Below are 22,529 nucleotides of genomic sequence, written 5' to 3' on the forward strand. Positions count from 1 at the left end.
CGGAAGAAAGAATCATCTGTATCCGTTCCCATGTTGCCCACTAGAGAGAGTTTCTTACGGAGAGGGACCAAATCTTAGACATCACTGGATTTCCTGAGCTACGAGGATATTTTTGGTTTGAACGCACAACAGCTCAGAACTGACACAGAGCGAAATGGCTGGAGTAGGGCTGTCCATTCTTCTAGTAAGCACACCAACTTTCCCTGTTCCCCAGACTATATCCTCCAGCTTCAATACACAGCCACCACCTTGGACTCTAACTGACTTGGCGGAGCTTGTCTGGGGAACCTACCAAGGATAGAAAGCGAAAAATCTCTTCCTTCGGCAATAAACAGTATGTTTTTTTCCTCTGCATAGAACGAACACTGTGCCTTCGGGGTGTTAATCCTTGAAGACTCACCCCGAAGGCAAAACGAATAATTCACTTCACACACTTAGGTACTGGCAGACTTATAAATGTGTCTGTCTTTGGGGTATCCAAAGGAGTCTACACGTCCTGAAGGTCAAGATAACTAAGAAAGCTGGCACATTCCAAGGACTGTTAAAGTTAAAATCTGCCTCGTTTGGGGAGGGGGGGGGGATACAAAAACAAAAACTCTCCTGGCCAAGACATGATGGATATGTAGCAACTTAGAGCCCTGATAATATTTCCGGGGGATGTCAGAACACTTACAATTATTCAGTGCTTAGAACTCATTTGCTCCCCGGCATTATCTTTGTTGGTCACAAAAGGAAGTATCCTTGAAGTGTATAGGGAAAGGTCAGCTCGTAAATATAATAGGCAAGCTCTTTGCTTTTAGTTCGATTAAAGAAGGTAAAAGAAATATATACAAATAAGCAAGTCAACTATGAACAGCTGGATGGTATGCCTGAATTTGTAGGGCCAGAGACCCTTGCAGGTGCCAGGGCCCCGTATTCCCAGGTAGAGCGACAAGAAACAGTTCCTATTAAGCCCTCATATCTTATTATTTTTATATCATAAATTGCCGTTAGGCCTTCCCGTGGAAGAGGCGATGATGATCATTTACACATGCTGGACAGATAAATGATTCAATTCTTAGTTACAAGAGACTGTTGACAGTGATTACTGATGCTCATTTCTTTCACGCGCATTATATGGGGCAGGAAACTCCAGGTTTAGAGGCCTTTCATGTTTTTTCAAAGTAAATCAGTCACTCCCATAATAATTATTTATTATTCCACGTTGGCAGACGGTTGGATGCATTTATGACAGTTAAGAGCTTTCGACAAAATGCTGCAAAGTGATGCAACCAATAAAATATTTTATAGCATGGGAGATAGCAACAATAATTAGAAGGCCTGGGTACACAATGAGAGAAAAGACAGCGAGGTTTTCCCAGTGACTCCTGGTGAGTCTCCACCTATGTTTTCGGCTTGTTCAGGACCAAGGAGCTGGTATTCACCTAAGATTTGGATTCAGACCACCAGGGATCTTTGCAAAGAGCTTTCTTCCCGAAATACCGTCCACCCTTCGATCTGTTTGTATAGTTTACTTTTTGTTCTTAATCCCAACTGTTACCAAGCATTTTCTATGCGCCAGGTATCCTACCAAAACCTGCGTAGACTCTTACCTCTCTGGAAGGACCCTTGACTGAGAACGGCGTGCCTTCCAGCTGTTACCTGTGAATGATGTCCTCTTCCTGCTCCGTGTCTAGCTTTATTCCAGAAGTTTCTCAGAGTTACGCTTCCATGAAAACAGAACGTTTCAAAAATCTGGGTTCGTTTGTCACAAGGGTTGCTTCACGTTACTTTATTTCTTAAAGCTATCTCTCTTTGAGAACACGTTAGGGGAGAAAATACCGGGAAAAGTTAAGTTTTAAACTTCACACTGTTGACCGCCAATCACCTCTCTGAGGTACAGGTTGCTTAGGTCACCTCTCAGAGGTATTATGTGAACAGTCAGTCCTGCTATGATTCCACATATGCATTCCTGAAAGTCACCACACTGTGAAAAAAACCAATAAAACCCACAGGCCTTATGGGAAAAAATGGGGGTTGGGTGCAAGACTCCAAAACATCAATAACAGGGTTTTTTTTTTGGGGGGGGGGGGGGCGCCTGGGTGGCGCAGTCGGTTAAGCGTCCGACTTCAGCCAGGTCACGATCTCGCGGTCCGTGAGTTCGAGCCCCGCGTCAGGCTCTGGGCTGATGGCTCAGAGCCTGGAGCCTGTTTCCGATTCTGTGTCTCCCTCTCTCTCTGCCCCTCCCCCGTTCATGCTCTGTCTCTCTCTGTCCCAAAAATAAATAAACGTTGAAAAAAAAAATTAAAGAAAAAAAAAATAACAGGTTTTTTTTTTTTAAAAAACGTAAGAATATTATGAAAATCCTAGCACCATGTTACAGGTGTTAAATGGTTACAAAATAGGTAAAATAATATGGCACTTTACCTTGAAAAAGACCTGAAGTCTGCTTGTAGAAATGGATGTTAGAAGGATTGTAGTTTGTTTCTGTGAATTAGTAGAAGCAGGGTCACCTGAAATCTGATGGAAACTTCAAACACCAGATGTGGGTGGGTATGGCTTCTAACACGGAGTGAACCAGGGTAGCTGGTAGATGTCCGAGGTGTGTGTATATGTGTGTTTGTGTATTCTTAAATGGCTTCCACTGGCAGAGTGCGGTTTTCTGTGTTCACCCACCATTTCTTACATAAGAAATTGTGCAGAAGCCAAGTTCCCATGATGTTCAAATTGTTCCCTAATAGATCAGTCAAATCTTGTGTTCTCAAAACATATATTATAGCAAGGCTGAATGTATATATGAGAATGTGTTTTTACTCTCAACATAAACTGTTAATGTAGAGTGGCTCCTTTTTGAAATGTTGAAAATATATAAAATGGTAAAGATATGTCGTCTTTAATCCCAAAGCAATCATGGTGGGTTTTTTTTGTCTCTTCCTTTATTTTTGAGAGATTATATATATATATATATATATACACACACACGTATGTATATGTACGTGTGTGTGTATATATATATATAATCTCTCAAAAATTATTGTATATGTATATATACGTGTGTGTGTGTATATGTGTATATATATATGTATATATATACATTGTATATGTATATATACGTGTGTGTGTGTGTATATATATGTACATATATATACACATATATGTATGTATGTACGTATATATACACACATATATGTATGTATGTATGTACGTATATATACACATATATGTATGTATGTACATATATATGTACATATGTATATATATATACATATATATATGTATGTATGTATATATATTAAGCTTGACTGAGAGAGAGGGTCTACTAAAGGGATTTGTTGAATTCAAGTTGAGTCGTTTCCATGGTAAATGGTAACACTTCCTCAAGAACTAATTTCATTTTAGATGGAAAGAACCCAAATGCCCACCAACTGGTGGCTGGATAAACAAATGTGATATGTCCATCCAGTGGAAAATTACTCAGCCACAAAAAGAATGAGGTACTGACATATGCTATAGCACAGATGAACCTTGAAAACATTGACACTTCAGTGAAAGAAGTCAGGCAGAAAAGGCCACATATTATATGATTCCATTCATATGAAAATCCAGAATAGGGAAGTCTATACAGACAGGAAGAAAATCAGTGGTTGTCTAGGGCTGAGGGCGGGGATGGAGAATAGAGGATTGCTAGCTAAAGGTACCGAGCTTCTTTTCAGGGAGACGAAAATTTCCAAAAATTGACTGTGGGGATGGTCACCCATATCTATAAATATACTAAAAACCACTGGATTGCACATTTTAAGTGGGTGAATTGTAAGATACGTGAAACAAAATAAAGCTGTCAAAAAAAAAAGGAATTTCATTTTAGGTTTTATCCAGATGGTTCTGTGAGAGGAGGCACTAAGACCTCCATGTTCTTCGAAGCTCACGAGTGTGATGGGCTCAACTAAGTCTGGTGCGTGGAGGTGAGGATGCACCTCACCTGAGATTTCTAGATGTTTGGATGTTGTGCATGTTGCTGTCCAATGAGGAAGTTTGCCGGTCCCTTTCCACTACGATCTCTCTCTTGAGATTTTGTCCGTCTTCATTCTGATAAGCTTCGTGGCCACCTGTGGCATATCCCCGATCTGTTTAAGAAGATCACACCAGAGCCTTGTTTTCTGAACTCTTCCATATCTGAGAATACCTTTCTTTTGTCTTCCCCTAAGTAAGACAACTTAGTTGGGTAGGAAAGTACTAGGTTATTTTCCCTCTGAAGTCTGCAGATTTGGTAATGCTGTCTTCGGACTTCAAAAATTTCAGAGAAGTTTAAGAGCAGCCTGATTGGTTTCTCTGAAGAAATCATGAGTTTTCTACTTGGGCACTTACAGTGTTTTTCTTGGTACTTAGAATTTGGAAATGTTTCAGTATTGGTCTTTTTCATTGATTTGTGCTGGAACTGTGGTGAACCATTCTCTCTCTCTCTTTCTTTTTTTTAATTTTTTTTTGCATTTATTTATTTATTTTGAGAGAGAGAGACAGAGAGAGAGTGAGCAGGGGAGGGGCAGAGAGAGAGGGCGAGAGAATCCCAAGCAGGCTCCACGCTCTCAGCGTGGCTCGAACTCACAAACTGTGAGATCATGACCTGAGCCGAAACCAAGAGTCGGACACTCAACTGACTGAGCCACCCAGGCGCCCCTGGGGTTGAGCCATTCTGATATGCATGTTTTATCAGCTCAGAGAGGCTTGATGTCTGTAAGTACTGGCTATAGTTCCAATTGTTTTGATTTCTTCCTTTAGAGGATATGTATTGTTAATCTCTTAAAAATGTGTATTTCTTTTTTTTATCCTCCACAGCTATGATCTTGAGCATTGTTTTTACCCTTGTGTGATTTTTAAAGTTTCAGGAGAGCTTCGCAAGTTCATCCTCCAATCACTGGCGTATTTCACGCTGCCCCAATTCTACTTTGAATAACCCTTGTGAGAACTTATGATGCTCTATTTTTAATTTTTCCTTTCATCCTAATCTACTCTGGTCTTTATGACTTTATACTACAGCTTCAGTGAAGCCATGTCTTATGGTCTCCTTCTAAATAGAAAATGGTTTTAAAAGGTTATGGCGGGGGCCAGGGGCTGGGTGGCACCTGGGTGGCTCAGTGGGTTAACTGTCTGACTTCAGCTCGTGACTTGTGGTCTTGATCTCGTGGTTTGTGAGTTTGAGCCCCACACCGGGCTCTGTGCTAACAGCATGTAGCCTGCTTGGGGTTCTCTCTCTGCCTATCGCCCACTCTCTCTCTCTCTCTTTCTCTAAAAATAAATAAATAAACTTTAAAAAAGAGGTTACAGGGTTTTTATAGTCAATAAGTTTCTAAATCCTCTTTCCTTTACAGCTTCGGAATAACAAAGCTTTATCGTCTCTCCATCATTTCACCTATTTTAATTTTCTTGCGGACTCAAATCACAAATGAGGCAGTAGGGCAGAGTTCTTAAGATTAAAGCTCAGATATTTGACAGACTGCATCCAAATCCTAGCTCCCAGTTACTCTCTGTTCACCTTTGGGCTAGTTAATTATGCCCTTTTTGTTTAAGATTCATCATCCGTATGACAGGACTATTTATACACATAATGGAGTTCTTCTCAGTGCCTGACATTTAGTGCATGAAAAAATATATATAATTTTTCAACTGAGAAGAAATCTCCCTGGATGCAGAATATGACCCTGGCTGGGTCAACATATTGTTTCTAGTCCTCCTTCCCCTTTTATATTCCAGTAGTCTCCAGAAGTTATAATCTGTGACTGGAGATCAAAGGAGGGTCGTTCATACGAACTGACAAAGGAGATCCACAAGTCCGGTTGTTTTCATCTAGAAATTCTCATGGAAGTAAAGAGATGGCAGTTTTCTGGTTGGAAGAGCCCTTGGAATTCTGAACCAGTGAAAAGCAGCAAAAACCGGGATGAAAAATCTTCCTATCCTTGAGTTCTTCAATCCTGTTGTGTTGCCTTTGTTCTATGAGAGTTTCTTCTAGATTTTGTCTGGTGACTGGAAGACCTAACTATCGATGGTGGTGGTGGGATTCTTGCCTTCCCCCATCTTCTGCTCAAACTTGGAGTCAGAAAAAAAGGCTTATGAAAGCCTAAACATGTGTGCTGTTGGGTACTTTGGTGTTTGCTGAGTCCCGAGAGTTCTTTTGAGGGGCTGATTGTCTCTTGCCACAAACTCACAGGGACTACTTTCAAAGGGAATCAGTTGTCCCCAGATCAGAGCATCTCAGAGTTGGACAGGTCTTTCGAAATTATAGACACCAAGCTACTGCCTGGTAGTCAAGTTCTCTTCATACCATCCCTTTCATGTGGCTTGTCCGATCTCTTCTTGAACTACCTTCTGTGATAGCTGGCGAGCTCACCAGCCATCAGCATGGTCCATCCCTTGTTGGACAAGTTCCTTACCCAAAGTGAAATCTGTCCCCTGTGTATGCTTAAAAAATTTTTTTTTATATTTATTTATTTTTGAGAGAGAGAGAGAGCACAAGCCACGAGCAGAGGAAGGGCAGAGAGAGGGAGACACAGAATCCGAAGCAGGCTCCAGGTTCTGAGCTGTCAACAAAGAGCCCAACATGGGGCTGGAACCCATGAATCATATGATCGTGGCCTGAGCTGAAGTCGGATGCTTAACCAACTGAGCCACCCAGGAGCCCCCTTTTTAAAAAAAAAAAAAAATTTAAGGTTTTGCATAATGCTTTTTATTTTATTTTTTTTTAATTTTTTTTTCAACGTTTATTTCATTTTTGGGACAGAGAGAGACAGAGCACGAGCGGGGGAGGGGCAGAGAGAGAGAGGGAGACACAGAATCGGAAACAGGCTCCAGGCTCCGAGCCATCAGCCCAGAGCCCGACGCGGGGCTCGAACTCCCGGACCGCGAGATGGTGACCTGGCTGAAGTCGGACGCTCAACCGACCGCGCCACCCAGGCGCCCCGCATAATGCTTTTTAAATGAAGAAGAAATGTATTATACTGGTGAGGGGGTATGTACAAGGAATAGAAAGCCTTGGAGCTATTACAAGCAGAGAGGTATTTAATAAATGGACTTAGCTACTTCAAAATTATTTAAAAAAATTTTTTTTTTTCTTTTCAACGTTTTATTTATTTTTGGGACAGAGAGAGACAGAGCACGAACGGGGGAGGGGCAGAGAGAGAGAGGGAGACACAGAATCGGAAACAGGCTCCAGGCTCCGAGCCATCAGCCCAGAGCCCGACGCGGGGCTCGAACTCCCGGACCGCGAGATGGTGACCTGGCTGAAGTCGGACGCTCAACCGACCGCGCCACCCAGGCGCCCCAAAATTATTTTAAACCTTAGGTGGATCAGAAGTCAGGGGATTGATACCGGATTTTTTTCCCTAAGTTTAACTTTTTTTTATTGAACTATAATGCACATACAGAAAATGAAATTGAGTTTTTACTTCAGAATCAACCGACAGAAGACTGTTTCTAGCACCACTTCCCCACAGCTGTCTCACATTCACAAATATGGTTCTCAGGCAATGGAACATGTAATTGGGCAACTACAAACACACAGGCCCATCATAGGTTGTTTGTCCACCAGTCTTGCCAAAGAAACATGGCTCTGCCTTCTTTCTACCTTCCACATCTCAGAGGATCCATCCCACCCACAGAACTCAAATCACAGGGAGTGCTCTGATTGCAAGGTGTTTTTGCAAGTTTTTCATCTTGCCAACCTCTTGACAATGCAGGCCAAGGGACAGTAGACAGTATTAAGAAAGTTATAGAGCCAGACGGACAGAAATATCTTACCAAAATATTTCTTCCCATGCCTTTACTCATATAATCTACAGTAGTGGGGCTCAGGAAGAAAAAGCCTTTGGCAAGTTATCAGTGCCCTCTGGGTAGGATAAATGCTTAACCCTTGGAAGATATTAACGGCCAAGTTCAAAATAGTTTTTCAGGTTAGTCAAGGATCTGATGAGCGAGGTATTCCTGTCCTGAGGTTCAGGGTCCTGAGATTCAATAAGGTAACTGAGGGAAAGACTGGGAAAGGAGAATAAAATAGTAATGAATATATATGAGGTTTTGTTCCTCAAGAAAAGATAGCTCTGATGCTTTATTTTCATGAAACTTCATGAACATAAAAGCAAAGGACCCCAAAGATAGGGCCATCATGTAGACCTTCAAAACCATTCCTCTCCGGTGGGCATATCATTTATCGTCGTGCCAATAGGCAAGGAGAGATCACCATGAACAACCTACCATGATCATTTCCTACTTGACCAGTGGAAAATAGAATGACATTATGGGATGCCAAGGACCTTTGCCTGTTCCTTTTCCATCTCTCTGGAGACTAGCAGTATGATCAGGAAGTTTATTCACTTGTAAACACACCTTATTTTTAACATCTTAGTCATATTCGGCTGGGTTATCATTGCTTATGTTATTCAAATGACTCATTTCCTCTAGCAGCCTGCAAATATTAGACATTATCATATCCCATATCTGTCTTATGCTCTGTGTCCCTGAGGACTATTGTGTAGTTTATCCGAAAGAAGAGTTTTAGAGGAAGATCATACCAAAGGCCAAGCTCATGCAAGAAAGAAAAAAGCAAATTGCACATGTAGCTTTTTATTTGAAGCCTCAATGCACCAGAAAGGTTCTGTTAGTGATGGTTGTGGAATGTAGATAGATGGCAGCAATAAAATCAGATATAAGGAAAAAGCAATCACATCTCTGAATAGGTCACATTCAAAGTATATTATATCAGAATCGGGGGAAATCTACCTTAGGGTGTCTGTTGCTTACCCCAAAAAAGGCTTCTGAGAAGTGTCCATACATCTTTCCCTTCAACCCATGTATGCCTGATTCAATACTACATTTCAAATCTTTTCCTATAATCAGACTGTATTCTTATTGTTCCATGAAAATTTTATATTCACCTACGCTTTTTTGTCTTTGCTGTTCATAATAGGTTCTAATGGGGTCCCGTCCAAATTCCCTTTACCTGGCCAGTGCGCCCATCCTCCGCTGCTGAGCCGCCTTGCTCATGAGGCCACCCCTCATGTCAAGGGACATCCATAACCAGTGACTGACTGCCAAGGTGTTCGGGAGTCCTGCTCCCTTGCCTTGAAGGGGAGAAATTCCACAATGCATCCAAATCTGTATCTCATGCTTTCCTTTCAGGGAACCTGACCCCAGATACTGCTAAGGTAGCTTTTTTTCTTTTTCTGTTTAAAACTCTAAGCCCGGGTCTTTTCTGCTTCTCCAAGGTAGTCAAGGTCCTCTTGAGTTTCCACTTCCTTCCAGCAGCCTTGCCTGATAGTCCCAATTCTAGCTCTCTGTCCCCTCCTCTGAGCTGCTGAAATCATTCTCAGGTAGTGATACTCAAGTTGAATGCTCTTTTGGCTGCTGTCTTGTAGGGTTGGCTTCCATCTTAGCATATATATATAAATTGCAAGTGCTTTAGAGTGGATGCTGTTGAGGTATGCCATATGTGGCCAATAAAGGATGTCCATCTAGCCTCGTGTGCAGTAGATTTCCCAGGAGCGGGTGAACTTTCCAAATGAACATCTATAAACTGAGACCTTAGGCCCAAGAACCTGGGTCTGGAATGAAGAGTAGACTATGCCTGGGGGACCCTGCTCCAGGTATATGGATTGGTCCTTTTAAAAGCAAGGTAGGGTTGTTACTTGGCAAGATGGGAATGATTTTCCCCAGAGTTTCCCAAGCTATTTTTATGGAAACAGAATATTCTCCAGGTAAACTGAGAATAAATGATTCAATCCTCAAGTGTATTTGGAAACACACAGTATAGCCGATGGAAATCCCCAACATACACCAAAGACTGTGAAAATTCCTATGCATTAAAAAAAAAAAAAATCTGTCTAACTTTGTTGAATGTAGTATTGTTCCAGATTTGTGTGACCATAGAATTTGTGTTAGCATAATAAGAATTATCTCATGGAACTATCCTTCTGTGGGCATCTTTAGGAAAACGCTAGTTGTGATAGTGGTGGTGTTGGGGTAGGAAGGAGGAGAGCTAGTGAGGGTCCTGGTAACCTGGGAGCATGTGAAATTTGGAGGAACCCATTCTAAATTTGTGGCAGATTGCACATGAAGCCAGTCATCTTCCAAATGAGAAAGCTCATTTGGCTACAGCAGCGTGAGATGTCTCAACATTGTTCCCATCCATCCTGTAGTTGATAACAAGGGGCTGTGTGGGGATTCAGAGCTCAAGAAACCCATCCTACCCCCTCTCCCCAATGTCAGAGACTCCTGTGGTAAACTTGGCTTTGAGATTCTACTTAAGCAGGCAGAGTTGTTCCTTCCTGACTCGTTGAAGATGGACTTGTTGGTTTGGTGTGGGGTTGACCATGGGAGACGGCAGCTGGGTGGTAGTAAAAAGGGAGTCTGTTTTATTTCAAGGATTACCAGTTTCTAAACACGTTTCTCAAAATGGCATTCCAGGAATTTATTCCTCACAGGAATCCCATGGAATCTATGAAACAGGTAGTAGCATCATCCCCACATTGCAGGCGGGGACCAGGAAGCTCAGAGAGAAGATGAGTGTTTGGACCACATGATACATTCAGTTTTCTATCCATCCATCTATTCACTCAGGAAATATTTATCAACTACCAACTCCATGCCAGGGCCCCTGCCTTTGCGTTCTGCCCACATTTGTTCTGCTCAGAAAATGAACAAGCCACTCCTAGCGGGCAAGGTGCTTGGTCTTGGCACAGTAGCAAGATGGTGTTCAGTTCAGCAAACACAGGTAAAATCCCTGCTCTGGGCGGATCCCTGGTCTGGGCCATTTCTTTGGGGAACTTGGAAGATCTATAAAGTCTAAAAACCAAACTCTTGACTCTGTTTTTCATGGGCTGGTGTTCTAACCAGTTTGACCCACATTTTCTTTGAGTACAAGCATTATTAAGTTTTAAAAGGTTTATACTTTTCCCAGCTGTCAGATTTTCATAAGGTTGACTTTAGCTCAAGAGAAGTTGAGGCAAAACCAACTGGTATTGGTACTGTTGACATTTTGGGCTGAGCAACGTTATTGTGAGGGCCTATTCTGTGCATTGTAGGATGTTTAATAGCATCCCTGGCCTCTACCCGTTAAATGCCAGTAGCCTTCCCAAAGTTGTGCACCAAAAATGGCTCCAGACTTTGGCAAATGTCCCCTGGTGGGGTGGGGATTGGGGGACAGGATTAGCCCCAGTTGAGAGCCATTGTCCTAACACGTCATCAGCGTACCACATGGCCTTTAGTTCTAGGACCTGCAGGCTGGGGAGGTAGGAAAAAAAAAGTTGAGGAAAGTGTGACAAGTTGTAAAGCAGCTTGATGAAGGTCGGGCTAGAATTAGCTACATGGTGAAGGCTAGAACCCATGACTTCCGATCTCGACCGAGTGCCATCCTGCGTGTTCTACTGTGGCAGTGGCCCTCAGCTGGGTGGCCCCTGCCAAAGCCCGTGCCCTTTGCAACCAGAGGTGAGAGGAAAAGTGGAGGAAGGGATCCTTACTCCCAAATGGAAGGACCACATGACTCTGGAAGTGAGGCGCTCGTGATGTGTGCTTCCTGGTTTCACTGCGAATTAGGACCGTCTGCACTTGAGCAGCCCAAAGATTGTAATGTTCCTCCGGTCGAATTGTCTTAACCCACCGTGGGGTTTGGGGATAATGGGTGTTGGGCTCACGACAAGCAAACTGCCCCTTTCCCAGACTTCAGGTCAAAGATGATCAAATTGACTCTCTTCTGGGCAGCAGATTAACTCTTGCTTTTTACATCTGTGTACATCCTGCCTTGGGTTAAAAAAAAAAAAAATTGTCGGGGCAGGACTTGGGGTTGGTTGGGAGCCACGGGCCTAAGCCTCTGTTTATGACACATGTCATATTTCATGGACCGCGTCTGGACCCCACCTGCCTCCTTAATCTCCTCGGAATGCTGGTGCTCCCTCTGTGGGCTGTGTGTTATTCTGATGATTTCAGTGGGTACTGCAGTTTCCAATTTCCTAACCTTTCTATTAAAATTAATATTTAGATTTTATAACTTTAAAACTGGAAGAGTGATGGAAGCGGTATTTGATGTTTATGTCCCCCAGTCACGAAAATGCTCCCACTCTCCCTCACGCCGGGCCACACACATGTAGTCACAATAAATAGCATTTAACATGTTTACAGAATGGAGAGGGTGAGGAGGGCTTCTGTTTTTATATTGATGGGCTCAGCTGGGCTGGGGATACTATTGTTTACAATGAGCTACATTTTTTGTTGTTCTGATTTACCCTCAAATTAAATCTTTATTTCAGAAACCAACCCCAGGGAGTCCCTGTAACGAGGGAATGTAATAAACAGCATTAGGGAAGGGCCCGTAGCCGCTGCTCCCTGGTAATTAGTCCAAATGTCTCAATCAGAGTAGTTTTCAAAGTTTTATGGCTGCAGTTTGGCCACAAGTTTATTTGTAAAAGCTGGTCTGCCATTTTGCTCAGGGTGGCCTTTGCCCTTCGGGGAAGGGTGTTGGGGCTTGTCAGCGTGGGACACGGGGCAGTCAGACTTTCAGGTTTGCTTGGGGGCGACGCCCAGCTTCCTTCTTAGCATCCGTCTCTAAATTAAAAATTGTCCACGTTTAAAGAACCTGGGAAGGGAAATAATATCGGGCCTCAGTCTGGAGGACAGGCAAGGGAGGAGAAGGGGCCGAGGTTGGGACCGAGCGTGCGGGAGCATTCCCACCCGGGCAGAGTGACTGTCCTATAAAGCCTGGCAGAAGAGTTATTAAAAAGCTCTGGGTACCTGGGGTAGGGCCCGGACCCGGGCGGTGCGCCCCCCTCCGCCCCCAACTTGGTGGGAAGAAGGAAGCTTGGGCCTCGGCAACACCCTCAGGGATCTAGAAGTTCCCTGGGGGGCCTGTAAGCTGCGAGACCTCCAGGCCTCCCAGAAAAGGGACCAGAGAGTGCACAGCGGCAGGACCAGCTGTGGTCAGACTCCCACTTCACCCTCGCTGGCAACACAAAGCAGAAAATGCAGAGTGCCGGCCCGGGTCTCCGTGTACATTTCCCCTGCCGTCTTGACTGTCTTCGTAAGGCCCGCTTATTTGCTCAGTTATTAACTCAGTACCATGGTAACATAGCGATATTCAGCCATCTCATTTTCTGAGCCGAGTGGTTAAGACAGGGGCGTGGATGGGTCAGAGGTTTCTTGGAGCATGATAGATGGACATCTTAAATCAGAAAATGCAGAAAGCATGATGTCAGTGTTTAAGAGCCTCTGCCTGCTGCTAAGTCGCTTAACCTGGTTGGGGGCGGGAGGGTTGCAGTGGGGCCTGGAGAAGGAGGTGGTCAGGCAGATAGATATACCTCTCCATCTGGTGGGAAGGAGAGTGTGGTTGGGGGGGCGGGGGGGGAAGTGCACAGGGTGAGGAGTTCAAGTCGACTGGTCCCTCCTCACACACACTGTCGGATTATTTCTTTACTTTTCAAAAACATTTTCTATCTCCTGAGGAACCTAAGAAATCAGCATTCGCTGAGTCCAAGGGTCTGCAAAAGTTTTCTGTAAAGGACCAGATGGTAAACATTTTAGGTTTTGTGGGCCACACGGCCTCTGTCACAACTACTCACTGTGCTCTTAGGGGAAACAGCCATCAGCCATACCTAAATGAATGGGCGTGGCTGTGTTGCAATAAAACTTTATTTACAAAATCGGGGGTGCCTGGGTGGCTCCGCTGGTTAAGCTTCCAACTCTTGATTTAGGCTCAGGTCATGATCTTGCAGTTCGTTGGTTCGAGCCCCGTGTCAGGCTCTTTGCAATGACGGTGCTGAGCCTGCTTGGGATTCTCTCTCTCTTCCTCTCTTTCTGCCCCTCCCCTGCTCTCTCTCTCTCTCTCTCTCTCTCTGTCTCTCTCTGTCTCTCTCTCAAAATAAATGAATCAACTTAACAAAACAAAACTTTATTTGCAAAATCAAGTGATGGACAGGATTTGGCCTGTGGTTTGCTTGGCCTGTGGTTTGCTCACTCCGTAATAATCTTTTGTTCCCCCTTCTGTGTTAACTTTTACTCTTTCTTTACTCTCCCTTTCCCCGACTTCCTTCCTTCTCTCCTTCCTCTTTCCTCTCTTCTTCCTCTCTCTCTCTCTCTTTTCCTTTCTTCTTTTTGTCCTGAACTATGCCATACACTGTGAAAGGTGCATGCACAGTCTTGTCCCTTACCCCACTTCTATTAGGGAATATTAATGAGGAAGCAGATCATTAAAAGAAAATATTGTAGCTGATGCTAGTTACCCAATATCTATCTCCATTTCTTTCTCAAGATTAGGCAATTTTGTTCAGAGTGGCAATGTCCCAGATTTTAAACAAACAAACAAAAAATCACTTCTCCTGATTTCCTTGTAGCTAGAGGTGGCCATGTGACAAGGTTCTGGCCAATGAGACACAGGTAGGAAGAACTTGGAGATAGCATCCCTTAAGCAAGCCCCTTTGGCCTCTGACTCTTGGCCTTTCCATTTTCTTTCCACCTGGAATGCTGCTATGATTCCTGGAAGGGCAGCAGCTCCATTGAGAGCATTAGGATAAAAGCTATGCGCTGAAAATGCGGACAAGAAGGTGCCAAGAGCCTGGGAGGGTCCCTGATGACATTGCCTACCTCTGAATTTCTTATTGCTCAAGCTAAATCAGCAGGCTTTTGTCTTACATTCAGCCCAAGGAAACAGTAATGGACTGAATTATTATTAGCTGTGGATTAACATTTCATGCTCAAGAATTATTTACAGAGTCTAGAAAAGAAAATAAGCATGACCACTCTAAGATTATTGAAGTGTCACCTCACGCTGTGTGCCTCAACACTTGGCAATGTTCCCCATTAAAGGAGGCACTTGGCTAACAATGCAGATGCAGCATTGTTTTAAAAACGATTTATGATGGGGGCGCCTGGATGGCTCAGTCGATTAAGCGCCAGACTCTGGATTTCGGTTCGGGTCATAATCTCACGGTTTTGTGAGTTCGAGCCCCGCATGGGCTCTGTGCTGACAGCCAGGAGCCTGCTTGAGATGCTCCCTCTTTCCCTGCCCCTCCCTCACTCGCACTCTCTCTGTCTCTCTCAAAATAAGTAGATATGCTTAAAAAAATGTAACATGACTTATGATGGCTGGGTTGTTGACTCATTCTGGGAAACCAGTGCAGTAGGTTTAGATGTGAGGTAGAGGGGAGCAGATCTGGACTCACTTGTAGAAATCTGCCATTGTAAAAGGTTTCTTTCCTCGTGCGGGTAAAGACAGTCATGGACTCAGGCTGAATTGTCAACAGGGTTAACGCCTTGATTGTGCCTTTTGACTGTCAGGGATGTTACACATTTGGGGACATCAGTAAATTAAAAATAACTTGTGTGTGAGTGTACTTGTGTGTATATACATGCACTGGGGAGGGGGATCAAGGAAATCATGACCACAGTAGCACATTATCTTTCACCAGCTTCAGAAACACCATTTAACAGGTCTCCAGAGAGACCTCAGTCATCTGAAGCCTCCAGTTGAGGTTCCCAGTCCAGCTTGGCAATAGGGGAAATGGATGAGTTTCCACTTGGCTGGTGGGCATCAGTCGGTTGATAAACTCCTGGCCTGATACTCAATTCTCCGAAAGCACACCGCTCAAATTCACCTATCATGGGGGAAGTGGGGAGTGGGACGACGTGAGAGGGGGGCTGCGAAATGGAAAACTAGACAGAAAGCTCCTCGAAGGAGTTTCTTCCAAAGGAGGGTTCTTCAGGAACGAGGGAGAGCATCGCTCTGCCTGCTTTTGATCGAAAGCCTGTTGCATGGGTAACATTCCTGAGACATACTCACTGGGATCCCTTCTCAACGCCAGATTCAAACAGTGTTTAGAAATCAGGGCCTTGGCTTAAGCGCCTGAAATTCATGGACTCGTATCATCCATGGGCCATACCTTTGGTGTAGCCCTCGGGTGTCTCTGGCTCTCTTCCGTCTGCTTGACCTCCTTCTCCTACCTTCTTTCTCAGTTTCTTGATACACGGAACACATCCTGGCCAGTGAACGTTGCCGAGATGCTTTTTTTTTTTTTTTTTTTTTTTTCTTTTTGCGGAGAATTGTGACATTGAGCCATACCTGGACTGCAGTCAGAAGCTTTCTAGGAAACTTCGCTGCACTTTGCAGAAGCCCTCTGCTTTTGGGTCAGCATTTTGGAAGGAGAGACAATTGATTCTTTCAGCCTTGCCGAGGCAGTTCTTTTTGATGTGTATCAAGTGTGTTTTGACACAATCCCCTGAGTCATTGCGGTTTTCAATATTCCTGGGCCTGTAATGAAAGTCAAAGAGGGGGATCTGTTCACTTAATGTTGATTTCTAATATTGATGGCACATTAGCCCATTTGTGTTTCAGAAGCTTCAAGGGATGGAATTAACCCCTTGGGTTTCAGATTAGGTACACCTCTTGTGGGACTGTGGCTGTCAAAAGCTGATACTGTCACCAGAGACAAAGGGACTTCTTGAGAAGCACGTGTCATGCTTATTCAGATAATTTTTTTTTCTTTACCGTTATCAATTTTATGGTACATACAACAGCTGCAGAAGAATTTGTGGGTTTTTTTTTTTTTTTTTTTGGCTGTAAGGCATCTTAGAGAGTGTTTGCCAATTTTCTGTCTCAAAAAAAGGTGTCTTCGCATCTTGATTTAGCCCTGAATAATTCAACAGAATCTCTAATAACAGACTTGCATGTTGCAAAACCCCAAAACATGTTGTAAGCTTAAAGAGGCAGCAAGAAATTTAGCATCACAAACAGACGTCAAGGAATCAAAGCTAGGAGGTCTTTAAAGGGTAGGGGTTCATGCTTCACACATGTGCTGATGCTTATTTTTTGCTGACAGTTTCCTTGTTTTTCATAGAGCAGTGGCTTCTAAAAGGGCCAAAAAAAAAATTCCTGGATGTTGGCTGTTGCTCTTAATTTCCTTTTTATAAGAATTCCCTTCTTATGGCTTCTTCCTTCCTTCTTCCTACCTTCCCCTCCTCTACCTCCCTCCCTTCCTTCCTTCCTTCCCTCCTTCCTTCCTTCCATCTATCCAACACATTATTATTGAGTGCCTACAATTTGCCAGCCACTGGTTAGGGCTTGAGGATCTGATGATTAGTAAAGAAAAAACTAGCCCCTCATCTAGAGTAGAATAGTGTTCTCTCTCCCAAAGGCCAGGTACTTTTGTTGTTCTCTTGGATTCTGAGATAAGCCAATGTCTTTTTAACAAATCCCCTGTCATCCTCCTGCCCCTCCCCACCAATTCTTCCCTTAATCTTTTTAAATGGCTTTTGTTTTGTGGTTTTCTGCCAAAATCATGAGGAGTGTATTGGCAACCCTGACATACAGGGGAGCATAGGGAGGGACTGGGGGTGCTGGGTTTGGGGAGATTGTAACTTTGGAAGCTGTCTTTATATACTTGCTTTATGTATTGAAGGGTTGTCCTTAGAAGTGGAATTAATTTAATCTATATCTTTCCAAGGGGCATATGTAAGACTAAATGGGAAACAGATTTTGACCCAAGGGAACCATACGTTTTCTTTTTTTTAAATTTTTTTGTTTATGTATTTATTTTTGAGAGAGAGAGAGAGAGAGAGAGAGAGGGATAGAGAGTGAGGAGGGGAGGGGCAGAGAGAGGGGAGAGGGACAGAGAGAATCCCAAGCAGGCTCCACGCTCCCAAGCAGAATCCCAAGCAGTGTAGAGCCTGATGCAGGGCTTGAACTCACGAACCGTGAGATCATGACCCGAGCTGAAATCAAGAGTCGGAATGTTAACCAACTGAGCCACCCGGGCACCCCAAAGGAACCATAAATTTTCTAACAATCAGGGTAAAGGGAACTGTGCCTGACTCTGAGCTAAGTATGTATGTGTGTTTGTGTTTGCATGTATTTCTCTGTAGGTATAGGCCATGGTTTCTCAACATCACCACTACTGACATTTTGGGTCAGGTAATGGGGGGACTTTGTGGGAAGCTGTCCTGTACATTGTAGGATGTTTAGCATCCTGATTTCTACCCACTGGATGCCAGTAGCATCCCCAGTTAGGACAACCAAAACATCTCTGGTCTTTGCCAGATGTCCCCTGGAAGGCAAAATGGCTTTCGGCTGAGAAAGGTATATAAATATATAATAATCACATAACAAATGTATCATGGTATATTTATTTTAATATTTATTATTATTGAATATACATATTATGCTATTATATAATGATATTTATACATTAGTTATAATATATAATGTATTTAGAGTATGCATTTACCTATTATATAAATATTTCTATATTATATTTATATGTTCATATATATTTATAACATATATATAGCATATTGTAGTATGTGTAGTATAACTTATAGACATTGGATGGATAGACAGTTAGATGGATAGACAGGCTTTTCTGGTATAGAACTGGGTCTCTGACTTCAAACGGACAGATTCTCTGGAAACCACATAGCTTCTCTGGGGGTGTAGGGGCTCCTCAATTCTAGAGTTACTGAAGGGGACCACAACTTGTCAGGCAGAGGAGAAGGGGAGGCTCTTCAGGTAGGGGGTCAGACTGTGGAATCTGTAAGCTGCGCACCCCTCACTCCAACTCACAGATTTTACCATTCCGTTAAGACCAGCTTTAGGTTAATGAAACTGGTGCCAGTTTCCGAGGGAATATACCAAACTGAGGGTATGCCAGCGGCCCCCCCCCCCATGCTGTTTGAGACATGAGGCGGATTTGCAGGGCAGGATGAGTGGAAATGGTTGAACTTGTTGGGGTTTAATTGGCAATCAAACATTTGCTTCCTGGATGCAGGCGTGTCACTGTGAAAGCACACCCAGGACGTTCCTTTCTCTGGCTGAAGTTATTAATATGTGTTGATTGATGTCAAAATGGGAATTAAATCATAAACGTGCTCCAGGGCCTCGGTCTGCTGGCTTGGCAGCTTCCTTAGCCTTGTCACTTTGGAGAGACAGCTCGCGTGGCCCTGCCTCATTTTTCTGATGATTACTTAAGGATTTCACTTTATCATCATTTGTCCACGAGCAGGTTTTGTTCTCCCTCCCATTAGTATCGCCTCCACCGTGGCGCAGTTGGAACACGGTTGTTACCTGCAAAGGAACCCTGGGTGGGTTTCATACTCGGGTGAAACAATGGGGTTGTACGCTCTATAAAGAAAACAAAACAAAACAAACTGTTCCCAATTAGTGCTATTTACAGACATGTAACACCACGGCTGCCGATCAGGAGTGCATGGTTCTTTCCCATGGGGGTCCCAAAATTCCTAGCACCCGCTCGCAGGCATAAAAAAGCATGGTCTTTCTCATTTCCAAGTTAATCCGATTTGAGTGTGGGCTGAGAGGGACCAGAGCTTCCCGAAGGGCCTGGCAGAACCGGGCAGATCAGCATCATTACCAGACCACACACATTATGTTTAATAGCCAGACTGTGCACTGGACCAGAGAAAAATCGGCGAATTAAAAATTCCTGAGGAACAGCCTTTCTCTTCCTCCGCGCCGTGGAGGCTTTCGTTCTGACTCCATCATCTCTTAGTTCAATTTCGACAGCCTCCTAAAGGGCGTCACCGAGTCTAGAGGTGCCTCGTTCCCATTCCCGTTCTCCAGTGTTGGTGAAGTGACCCCCTGAAGCCCCTGTAGGAGCAGGCCATTTCCCTCACTTCAAAACCATTCTGGTTAGGGGCTCCTGGGTGGCTCAGTAGGTTGAGCGGCCGACTTCGGCTCAGGTCATGATCTCGCAGTCCGTGGGTTCGAGCCCCGCGTCGGGCTCTGTGCTGACAGCTCAGAGCCTGGAGCCTGCTTCGGATTCTGTGTCTCCCTCTCTCTCTGCCCTTCCTCACCGCCCGCCCCCCCTCAAAAATAAAAATAAACATTAAAAACAAAACAAAACAATTCTGGTTCTTCGGTGCTTAGAGGACAGATTTCAAAATCCAAGTGATTGTGATAAATGACCCTTCAGAATCTTCAAACCCAGCCTCTGCCAGGGAAGCCATCCTGTCCCCATGGATCTTGCCCCATGACACAGTTTCCTACAATGACCCTCTGTGTTTTGTGGTTTCCTTGGCTGTGAAGGCTTCTTCATGTCCCAGTTGGAACACATTTTTACTCTCCAAGGGTCCCTCCACACAGTGTATCCAATTCATCGTGTGATATTCCAGTTTTGTCTAATTACACATTTGTTTATTTATCTGTTCATAAATCTGTCTCCTTTTTTCCCCTCTAGCCTTTTGTCCCCTCTAGCCTTGGTAGAGTATAGGCTCCTCGATACCGGGGGCATAAATAGTTGCTCATTAAAATGTTTCAGAACAGGGGATCCTGGGTGGCTCAGTCGGTTAAGCATCCGACTTCGGCTCAGGTCATGATCTCACAGTTTGTGAGTTCGAGCGCCGCGTCGGGCTCTGTGCTGACAGCTCGGAGCCTGGAGCCTGCTTTGGATTCTTTGTCTCCCTCTCTCTCTGCCCCTCCTCCTCTCACACTCTGTCTCTCTCTCTCTCTCAAAGTAAATTAACATTAAAAATATTTAAATGTTTCAGAACACATGCATGAAGACATAATTGAATATAAGTGTGAATAAACAAACAGGCTCTCCTCGCTTCCAAATCATTCCTTGGAATAAATTGGCAAAACTCATATTAGTATAGCGTTGAATAGTGGCCGAGAGCCCAGATTCTGGATTGAATCCTAGCTTCGCCACATCACTAACTAGATATTTGACCTTGACAAGTTACTTACCTTCTCTCTGCCCTCAGCAGCTTTACCTGTAAAATGGGGATAATAATATCCTCTCGTCCTCAGAGTTGTCAGGAGAAGGAAACAGATACAAGTAAAGAAGGTAGAACCTGGCCAGTAATAGTATTGTGTTAGCACTGTTTTTGGAGACACCAGCATTTCGCAGAATCTCTCTCAAGCAGGGGTTCTCCACCTATACAATAGAATCATCAAGAGTGATTAACAAATATACAGCTTCTGGGGCCTTACCCCAGGCCAAGTGAATCAGAACCTCTGGGGTGGGACTCCGGCCTGAATTCACTATTTAATGAAGAAACTTCAAAGTGTTTGTTCACAGAAGGAAGGTGGTGAGGCACCCAGAAGCTAGCCACAGTGAGAAGCCGTTGGCACTGGTGAACCGAAGGAAGAAGCAGGGATGGTGTCCCTGGAGCCGGGCAGAGCTGGGGCCCTGGAGGATGGGCTGCAGGGGACTGTGGTCACTTACACCCAGCCTTGAGGACAGACGCAACCCCAAGGCAGGGAAGCCAGGGGAAAGAGCCACCTGACCTCTTTCCCCTCCTGCCCTTCTGTCTCCAGGGGAGGACAGAGTCCAGCCATAATCCAGCTGGCGAGAGAGGTCAGGGACCCCATCATCCGGAGTCAGCATCCATGGGCATAGACCAGGAAGAGAAGTACAGAGAGTGGGTTCGAGGAGACAGGGGGTTTTAAAGGCCGACATATCAATCCTAGGCAGGGGGGAAATCCCCAGGGGCTTCTCAGTCTTGTGGATTTTGACCCACTGCCTCCATCGGGCCTCCCTGTGGACCCCTCGCCAACCCCTCCAGCAGCCAGTGCGAGAGGCATCCACGGGCAGAAAGCACACAGACAGCTTTCCTATACCCCAGCTCTCAGTAGTTACTTCCTTCGGGGTCCTTATTCCAGGACACCAGCGACTGGAGGAAATTGTTTCCAGGAAGTACCCTGGGCACATAAACCAGATGGCTTTATGTCCAAGGTCACAGCTGCCTTTCTTTCTGGGAATTTGGGTGCTGGAGGCCCAGGAGCCTCCGTCAATGGGAATTCGTAATGCTCTCCCTTCGGTGCGGGAAGGAGGCTCCTGGCTCTTGCCTTTTTATTTTTAATCCAAGCAAACGTGCCAGAGGAGACCCTTGAGATTTCTACCATATGTCAGATCATCTGACTCAGCCAAATTTGCATAACCCCATGGTGGAATTTGGGAGTGGAAGGGTGCTGGGTACCCCAGACAAAGTGCTTCAGTTTGCACTGAACCCACCAGCTTGTTTTCCCATCGACTGTGTCGGCACGTTGCAGAAGACTTCATTCCTGCCGCTTCCTTTCCAAAAGGAGGAAGATATAAATCACAGGCGCAGAAGTAACTAGCAGTTGTGACATTTTGTTACAGAGTTTAATTACATGAATCATAAAATATTGCTACAATTTTCCAAACTGTTAAACCTTAATTAATATGAACCCACAGGGACCACCTTGATCGTTCTAAATATTCTGAATCACAACTCCTACTGAATGCTTCCACCCGCCTGAAGTGCTTTGTAATTTGCAAAAAGTGATTAATTATTAGAAATGAAACCAGACAAATTAATTTAATATAAATGAGGCTGTACATGATTTGATTAATTCTTTTTAATTACCTATATGTTATTTTTTCAATAGTTGAACAAAGGACCCTATTCTTCTCCTGCGTGTTCATATTCATTAATCTCATTAGCACAGAGTATTAATATAATTTTATCACACATTCCAGAAGTACGGCGCATTGACAAACCATAATGAATCGTGGCATTAGTGTCCTATCACTACATTAATTTCAAGA

Source organism: Lynx canadensis, chromosome E2 (assembly GCF_007474595.2).
Source record: "Lynx canadensis isolate LIC74 chromosome E2, mLynCan4.pri.v2, whole genome shotgun sequence".
Lineage (NCBI taxonomy): Eukaryota > Metazoa > Chordata > Mammalia > Carnivora > Felidae > Lynx > Lynx canadensis.